Source organism: Melitaea cinxia, chromosome Z (genome assembly GCF_905220565.1).
Source record: "Melitaea cinxia chromosome Z, ilMelCinx1.1, whole genome shotgun sequence".
NCBI lineage: Eukaryota > Metazoa > Arthropoda > Insecta > Lepidoptera > Nymphalidae > Melitaea > Melitaea cinxia.
This window is the reverse complement of record NC_059424.1, coordinates 14,368,583-14,377,997: the sequence shown is the minus strand read 5'-3', so window position 1 is coordinate 14,377,997 and position 9,415 is coordinate 14,368,583. Positions and strand designations below refer to the sequence as shown.

Genomic DNA, 9,415 nt, shown 5'->3' with positions numbered 1-9,415 from the left:
AATGTTTGTAAACTAGAAACGATAGTCGTCGACTAGAAATATTCCATTAGTTTGTTTCACTGTTTTGGATGCAATTATACGTACCCGTCTGATCTATTTCTGTACTCATATTTATCAACACATATGTAAAAATAGTATTAGTTAAGCGATACGGAATGTACGGCTCGTACAGTATATGCTAGATACATACCCATAAGGGTGTATGTATCTAGCATACACCCTTATGGGTGTATGTATAATTTAATTAATTTAATTTTATTCTTATGTAAAATTTACAAAAGAAGGAAAATGAAAAGAGGCATAGCTTTTTTATATATTTAGTAATAACCTTTCCAAACATTACTAGTTCAAAATAAAAATAAATACAATAAACATAATGAAACAAAATATCTGGTTTACGAAGTATGAAATCAAGTAATCACATAAATAATATATTGTTGTCCCAAGTATTACAGTTAATAAAATTGAAATGTTTATGAGGAAATATACGAAAACAATGTAATTAACTTACGAAGGATTTTTGAAAGTTACGTTATCTAACATATTATATATTTAAACAAATAAATTTAATGTAATTTAAAATTAAACTGATGGAGTGGGAAGGGCTAGGTATAAACATCAATGGCGAACACCTCACACACCTTCGATTTGCCGATGATATAGTAATCCTGGTAGAGTCTCTGAAAGAGCTCAGCATTATACTAGGCGACCTTTATAGAGCCTCACAACGGGTGGGTCTTAAAATAAACATGGACAAGACAAAGGTTATGTCTAATGTCCGTGTTACACCCATACCTACCTGTCGTTGTTGACGGCGCTACTCTCGAAGTTGTCGACGAGTATATCTACCTGGGGCAACTGATCCGCCTTGGTAAGTCCAACTTCGAGAGAGAGGTGACTCATAGAATCCAAATACGTTGGGGAGCGTTCGGGAAATTATCAAATATATTCTCGTCCAGAATACCTCAGTGCCTGATTCAGAGGGCGCAGAACTGGATGGAGTGGCGAACTATAGGGGAGACCTATGTCTAGCAGTGGACTGTTAAGGGCTGATGGATAGATGGATGATGTGGCATAATAGAGGTTTGTATAAAAGTAAATTTATGATATCAACATATTCACAAACAAAATAATTGTGTTTGCTGGCAAACGAAAAAAACTGACTTAAATTACATCGACAAGTAGACGAAACAACTAAGTAGACGAAAAAATAGTCAAGTAAATACGCATTATCAAAGGTTACTTGTTTTTTCGTCACCCTACGTTGTATTATTATTATTATTTGGGTAGCGGTGCGATGGGTATAGGTGTTAAGTTCCTCATCCCCCATCGAAAAGGAAAAATCCTCCGACCAGACGGGTTGTTGTGTCTGGTGGGCTAACGTCCCAACGATTTTGTCGGGTTCTTGTATATATACTCAATCACTCTGACTTTGATAGCGTGATGTAGGATACATCAGTTTTCTCTAGTTTTATATGTCGCGAGATAAATGTCGCTACAATACCTTATAACTTTACTGGGTAAACCAATTTTTAAGTTTCTTGTACAAATCAAACGCTAATACTTGTCATGTGGTCTCATTTAAATATGATCGAGATATAATTAGTAATCTTCGAGTAATCTTTCATGACAGGTATATACGTGACGGTGCGGGTACGCGCCCTTGATCATGTTCAATACTTTTTCATGACGCCATCTATCGGAATCAAGTAAAATTACTTCGTTGACTATCGATCAAATGATGTTACATGGCTATAACGCAGTGATCTGAATTTTCCAGTAGAGGGTAGTAGCACTTAATTCGTAATAAATATATTTGAGCGTTTAATTTTTGAGTTTTTCTCGACTTACGTTATATTACCGTTACGTTATGTTACCTCATAACTTTTTTATTGGGTCCGTAAACCGTAATTTTTTACTTTTTATTGTAACCGGTCCATGGTTTCGATAACCTCTTTTTTTTGATCGAAAGGTGGTGCTTGTCATGTAGTCACATCTAAATTTAACTGTGATGTGACTAGTATTCTTTCAGTTATTCTAATGTGAATTTACTTGACTATTTTACGTCGACCTACGTTGTATTACTAGTCGATATAATTGAAGTCGGTAACAGTTTTAATACATTAGCTTATATACTTTTATTAAAATTATAACAAACTTTGAGAAAAATAACTCGAATTTAAAGAAGTTATGATTAAATGCTACTTGAAATGAAGCCTTAGAGATTTCTTCCAGTATAATGCGTATTCAAACAAACAGATATTTTTAAAAGCTCTGGTCTCTTTTTTTTCTTTTTACTTATAAAATGTAACTTTTGTTTTTTTTTTTTATTGCATTTTTCATTACTAAGCAAAAGAGCTTTTTTACAGCTTAACATGTTACCTAACTTAGTGTGGTTTTAGATTAAGTTTTTAGGGATACAATGGCCAGGTTGAATGTATATATCTTGAATAGTACCAACATAGATTTATTACATTATGTTACATAGTGTATAATACAAAATGTGAACGTGCTTATAATTATAACACTTCAATGGCATCACTGCTACTTCGACAGCGCGGTACGATATTTTAAATCAATCGAATGTTGCCTCAAGCCAATGTCGACAATACCACTCTTAAAAATCTGAAAGATAAATAACAAAGAGGTACTTTAAATTAAAATAATCAAATTTGTGTTTTATTTTATTTTTAACCGACTTCAAAAAAAGGAGGAGGTTACTCAATTCGCCCGTATATATTTTATTTTTTATTCTTTTCAATTCGAAAATGAAAATAGTTTAAATAAAATTTAGAATTATAACTTATTTTTTTTAATATATACCTATTATCAGATTTTTTAGCACATGCTCGTATGTATAGTAGATTTTTTTTGTCATATATCTTGAATTACTTTATAAACAACTCACAAATTACTTTTATCTCTATAGTCATTTTCTTCGTGGTGTGGATAAGCGTAGTGTGCTACCGCATCGTCATCTACTTACTTAGGTTAGTCGCAACGCTTAACTTGAGACTTGGTTATCCTCACACCATCGTACCGAAATCTACTTAGCGGATCGTTTCTTTAAGCGCGGCTTAGATACACGCTATGTTGAAGCCTACACAACAAGGGTGGGTTTTAGAAAAGCCTTTGGTGACGCGGCTTTTGTGTTTTTTGAAAATTAACTAAGTGTAATTTTGTATACGCTAAGCAAAAGGTAGAACATAACCTCCTCTGTAAATAGCACAGTGCACTTCACACCAAATTAAAATATCTTGAATTAATACTATATATGTATATGTATTGTACTGTGTGAATGTAGATAGTAAGAAATAAATAAAAAGACTTATTTGTTTTTAACTTAAGTTTCATATCTAAACTCCTTTAAGATCAAGACACATAAAAAAAACTGCGGAATTCAGCTCAGATTTCTTTCTTGATATTGTCTTCAGATTTGTAATAACAATAATAAAAAAGAAAGGATTATTTACAATACAAGTTTTATTAGACCAGATTTGAGTTACATCTGCCGCCTACATCTGGTGCGGGCGATATTTAGGTATCTCGTAAGAGTTTAACGCATAAATTATAAAAAAGTTTATTGAAGTAAGAAAAGCGTGGGTGTGATAAGGAAACTACGCAATGAAAAAATATAAATACGATCTAACTTCGTAACGTTTGAATAATGGTAGCGCTGATTATAATTATCAATAAATAAAACTCTAATGTCTGTTTGTAATATTAAAATAGCCGCTTTTTAAGAATTAGCCTAAGAATTAATTTATTATATTTTTATATAAAAACGTAATATCAAATAATTTATAAATGTTAATGGATCTTTTGTTGATGTTTTAAGTTTCTGCAGTTTCTGCAAAAAAGCTGTTTATGAAAACTACTTTAGCCCCTTTTTTACTTTCACTCAAATTTTTTTTCTCTTTAACAAAATTTATCAGCTTAATTGTAGATACTTAATTATTATTATATGCTAAAATAAAAAAAGGTTCGTAAATCTATATAAATTTCGAAAGAACATGTAAATTCTACTTGATTGACTGCCTATTTTGGTATTTGATAAATAAATAGTAGTGAATCATAAATTATTGTTCTTTATATGCTCTAATATAATTTTAAGACATGTATAAATAAATATATGAGTATGTTTGTCTGATTGAACAGACATAACCGTTAAAATACTAATTTTATGTAAACCATTAATTAATAATAAAAATAATATCTAACAATAAAAGACAACATTGCCTTTATTTTTCTAAAATCAATTTATCGAAAGTTATTGTTAGTTTAACGACTTTAACTAAATTCTTAGCTTCTGAAAAAGCACTTGAAAGAGTAAATACTCTGAAAGAGTAAAGTTATCAAGAACAATGTTGATAACATGGCATAAAACAGTATTTACCATAGCTAAAAATAATATATAATAAATTTATATAATTTTTTTTAATAATGTGTATTTAATAAGAGAACTAGCCTTGATTTCAATAGGTAGAGTATTAAAGGTTTAGCATTCATTATTGAATTGCAATGTCTAGATTCCCTGTTGGAATAACATAATAAAGTTTGTTTCGGTACTTAGGGCACATAAAATCATTATCAATTAATCAATTGTCTAATTATTTTGGTGATCGTTGTTGTCTTGTATGTTCGTAATACAATAACGTTTTTAGTAAAATATTTCACTAATAATTTATTTGCTTTGCAAGGCTTAAAGTTAAACATATTTGTCATAAAATAATAAAATTTAATTTCGAATGGTTTGTAGTCATATAAATATAAACAATATTATAATTAACGCATTCGAATGATACTTAATTTAATAGAATATCAAATGCGTATAAACGCGTAGGCTTACCCTAATGCGCCTGAGTCGCACCATACAGTGTGGGCCAAGCATTTCCGTTTTACAACATAATACCGCCTCTGCGCCTTAGGTGCCTACTAAGTTAGATAAGTATTAACGTTATCGCCCAATAGTGAATTAATACAAATATAACAGATTTATTGGTATTCGTTTGTGAAGGTAGCACTACAATTCTTTGACGTTCTTTGCAGTTCTTTGACGAGGATTTACAATGTAAAGTTAACTACTTTATTACGGGTATTGTAACTCTTATTTTATACATTAGCGATCAATGTTTATACTATACCTAGAAGATAAATATGGATGTGGAATCTTACAACGTATGGCGCTACGCGCCGAGAATGGTTAGTGGTCTTGCCATAACATGAAGATGCAGAATGATAATGTTACGCCATAGAACTGGATACGACAGAAGTGATATTTAACTACGACTTATAATCGTACAGTAATTTATACGCTGTATTGCACTCCTAAGAGGCTGTGTACTATAGTAAAAATATTGTATCTTGTCCATCTACGTACTTTTTAATCGGCTTTAAAATTCCTTAACCATAATTATGCATCTTCTACTTACCATTTACATATTTTAACCAAAGCTTATATATTTAATTGTTACATATTATTATATTTACATAATTACTCCTTCTTTACTTTTTTCTTAGTTTATAATTTTTAAAGACAGCTTAAAACAAAAAAGTATTAATTATATTCTGCACTGTAAATATGATTGACACCATTTTTAAGAGCATTAGCTCTAAGACAATCGGAAATGTTTGCTATAGGTATATAGCGCACGCGCCGGTTGACTCTCAAGAGTTGCATGATGTTTTATTCGTTTAATATCATAACATCGACACATAATGCTCGATTCAATGCGAGTCGCACTTATGTTTGACATTCATATTGATAAACTTGGTTTCGTTTCAGGTTTGCGATGCAGTGTCGGTAAACAGACGTCGCAGGTACGTACGTATATATTAGTGACAAACTCTCACATATAAACGACATCTTAAAATATATTTAACAGTTCAAGAAAAAATATTTAATCGGTCGTTTCACATAAACCGCGTCCAAGGTGAACTCGTATAATAAAGTAATAAGGTTTTGTTTACAACAAGCAAAATGTGAAAAGGGTGTGTTGAGCTTCTACTTCAGCCTACTCAGGGAACGCTAAAAGGCTTTCAAAGGACGATGCGAACAATTTAACTTAAACGCAAAATCTCCACTTCCGTGCAGCGCCTAATCGCGCAAAATCTTTCAGTTCAGGTTTCTACGCTGTACTAAATAAAATAGACTATAATAACATGTAGTGGTTCAGTTATTCATTACCACACGAATCTGAATTATTGACGTACGATAATCACGTGAATTTCGCTTGTAAAACTCTTTAAAGTGTTTAATAATATACTAGCTGTACCCTGTGCGCATTGCTACGCTTTTTTTTTCTTGGTCGTATCAACACAGATACTTTTATGGGCTCATGCACAACACTATGCTGAAGATCATGACATGATCAAATACATAGTTTACGACAAACATCATTTATACGTCACAAACGTCATTTATATATATATATAGATGTATGACATCTATAAGTAATGGTAAGTGGATGAATTGGCGAATTATATTTTGAATAAAAGTTCATAGTTTTTAAAATCTAATACTATTAAAAGAGCAATTCTTGTATTCTATATATATATATATATATATATATATATATATATATATATATATAATCAGAACCTCGGAAACGGCTCCAACGATTTGCATGAAATTTAGTATGCAGGGGATTTCGGGGGCGATAAATCGATATATGAGTCATTTTTAGAAAATTTCGTTTTATCCCTGTTTTAAGGCAATGAAAAAACGGCTACAATATCGTTAAGATACGAAGGTAAATTTCGCAATTGTCAATAAAGTTGTAATAGCTCAGGTCGGATATCGGCCGTCGGGTTCGACCGTCGAGACGACCACAGATCGAATCCCCATATGTTCACATCGATTTTTTTCCTTTATTTTTGTAATTGCACTTATGATTTTTTTAATTAAATAACTAGTTCATATTTTTTTATTATTATTATGTCGGTAAAATCGAAAAATTTTATTCATATTTTATCAATATGTAATTCGTATTTAAATATGATATCCAAAAAAAAAACGATTTACTGAAAATACCGGGCTAAGCTCAGTCCCCAGGTACTCACAAAAACTCAAAAAAAAAACTCTTTAAAAAAATCTCTTTAAAAAAAGCTCTCTTTTGGTGTAAACTCTCTTTTGGTGTTTCAAATAGAATAAATAAAAAGTATTGGAATATCATATGTAGTATCTGGCTACTAAAATTAGTGATCAGAATTTCTACAACGATTTCATTATTTTTGAAACCGAAAATAATACACTTGTTTATTATACAGCTAGTACTTTATAAAAATAATCATTTTCATTTTATCCTTTCAATCATTCAATTTCAAATGTATGTTCGCTACGTCATTAGTTCTACGAGGGCAACTTTGTCGTAACATTTGTTTCAGCGAAAAATCAAAATAAATCTTCTCAAGTAAATGTACTTTCTACCCATTTAAATTCATAAATCAACAATTACGAACACATGACATGTAACTGTAACAGCGTTCGAACCCCACTATTTAGGAAAAACAAGAAATTGAAGACAATGGCCGTTGTATAAAATAATACTTAAACGTTACCCGGGACTTTGTTCGTCGAACCGTCAACGAGCTTTGAAAATAAAAAGCAAGAAAAATAAATTAAGAGCTTTAACTTAAATATAATGGTGTTTTGTTGTTATCGTGGCTATAGAATTTAATGCCTTTTTTATTGTCCGTTTAATTTTAATTTGATTTCAAGAGGAAATATTACTATTATTATACTTTTTAAAAATCAAATCTGATTTTAAAAAAATGTTCTACTTATAACTAACTTGCAATAATGCAAATTAAACGATTCGACCTGTAACATACCACTTATGGATGTTATAGGTCTCTTTCTCCTTGTAGAAGAAGGATTGGAGCTTAATCCACCACGCTGCAAATTACAACAGGAACTATTATGCAATTATTTTTAATTAAAATTTAATAAATGAGATGTAATATTAACATAAATACTTTAATTAACTTATAATTAAATCATCACAAAGACGGATTATTTAATTGATTTTACTCATTTTAGCACCTATATATTTATGTACAAAATTGTAAGAGAGAAAAAATAATAATCGTTGTAATGCCGCGTTGGCGCAACGGTCACAGCACTGGTTTGTGGCTGTTGCGCTGGCGGTTGCGGGCTCGATCCCCGCACATGAGAAACATTTGCTGTGGTCTGGGTTGTGTGCAGTCCTTGCGGGTCTCCCCATTGTGCCTCAGAGAGCACGTTAAGTCGTCGGTACCAGTTGTAATCATGTAATAGATTATTGCTCATAGTAAAGTATAATATATCCGCCAATCCGCATTGGAGCAGCGTGGTGGATTAAGCTACGATCCTTCTCCTACATGGCGAAAGAGGCCTATGCCCAGCAGTTGGATATTACAGGTTAAAGCGAACCCTTAAGTTGGAATATATCTTCAAAGTTCAAACGGATTGGTATAAATATTGTTATGAAAAATCTGAAAAAAAGACTGATTAAAAGCAAAAGTAAAGAAAGAATTAAAAACTTAGTTATTCGAAATATGTTGTAATATCATAAGGTTTACCGTTTTTTGAAGCAGCAAAGTTTGCGTATATATCTTAACAATTTGTTTTGCGTTATGAAATATTTTTGCATGCCACTCAGATTTAACAAACAGATCATCGCTGAAAATAAATTCCTGAACCTTGAACAAACGAAAATTTCTAACCTTGTTATTTTTAATAGCGCCATAAAATATTAATAAGAGTAACTTCTAAAATATTTCCTTTATACCGATTTAAACATAATATAATTAAAGTCTAGACGTAATTTTATTAAGCGAACAATAACAGCTACGTACTTACGTTATGGTATTTCCACGGTACTCGTACAAAGCACAAAGCACAAAGAGATTCGTCCGACGATGGGTCGACGAGGCTTTGAGCTGTATGCATAACGGTCCTGATAACAACGATCACGTCAAATATTAATTTCAATAACTATCGACGAGTAAACTTGTTTACGCTCTAACAATTTAATTTCCAGTCAAATTATTAATATTAAATATTGTTTAATATGAAAAGTTATATTTATAATAGTTTAATGTTTTATGTTTATTTATACCTATTCGTTTTGGTTCAGTACACTCACTAAATTACTAATTTTCGTAATTTCCCTTCAAACATTGCCTGGAATTTTTGGCACACAACAAATAATATGTAAATATAATAAACAGATTTAGAGATAAAATACTCGGAAGCAAAGCCCATTTAATAAAACCAATAGATAGGTACGGTTTCAAATTTTGCTTAATTGATAGATTCAAATTTCGCTTGATTCGGTTTTCTCGAATTGAACTGAGTATTTGTTATTAATTGCGAAATCGATCTGTTCAGTATTTTGAATATTAAAAAATATTGAATATTTTGTGTCTGAAT

The 9,415-nt window shown here is 31.1% G+C and overlaps 1 long non-coding RNA gene across 1 annotated transcript; it reads right to left on the bottom strand.

The window, feature by feature from the left end:
* Positions 1-2,451: 2,451 nt before the first annotated feature.
* Positions 2,452-5,208, bottom strand: LOC123668997. The gene is made up of 3 exons (XR_006745659.1): positions 5,145-5,208; positions 4,850-4,935; positions 2,452-2,625 (listed from the first exon to the last, which is right to left on the bottom strand). It is a non-coding gene; the product is annotated as an uncharacterized LOC123668997 (long non-coding RNA).
* Positions 5,209-9,415: the final 4,207 nt, after the last annotated feature.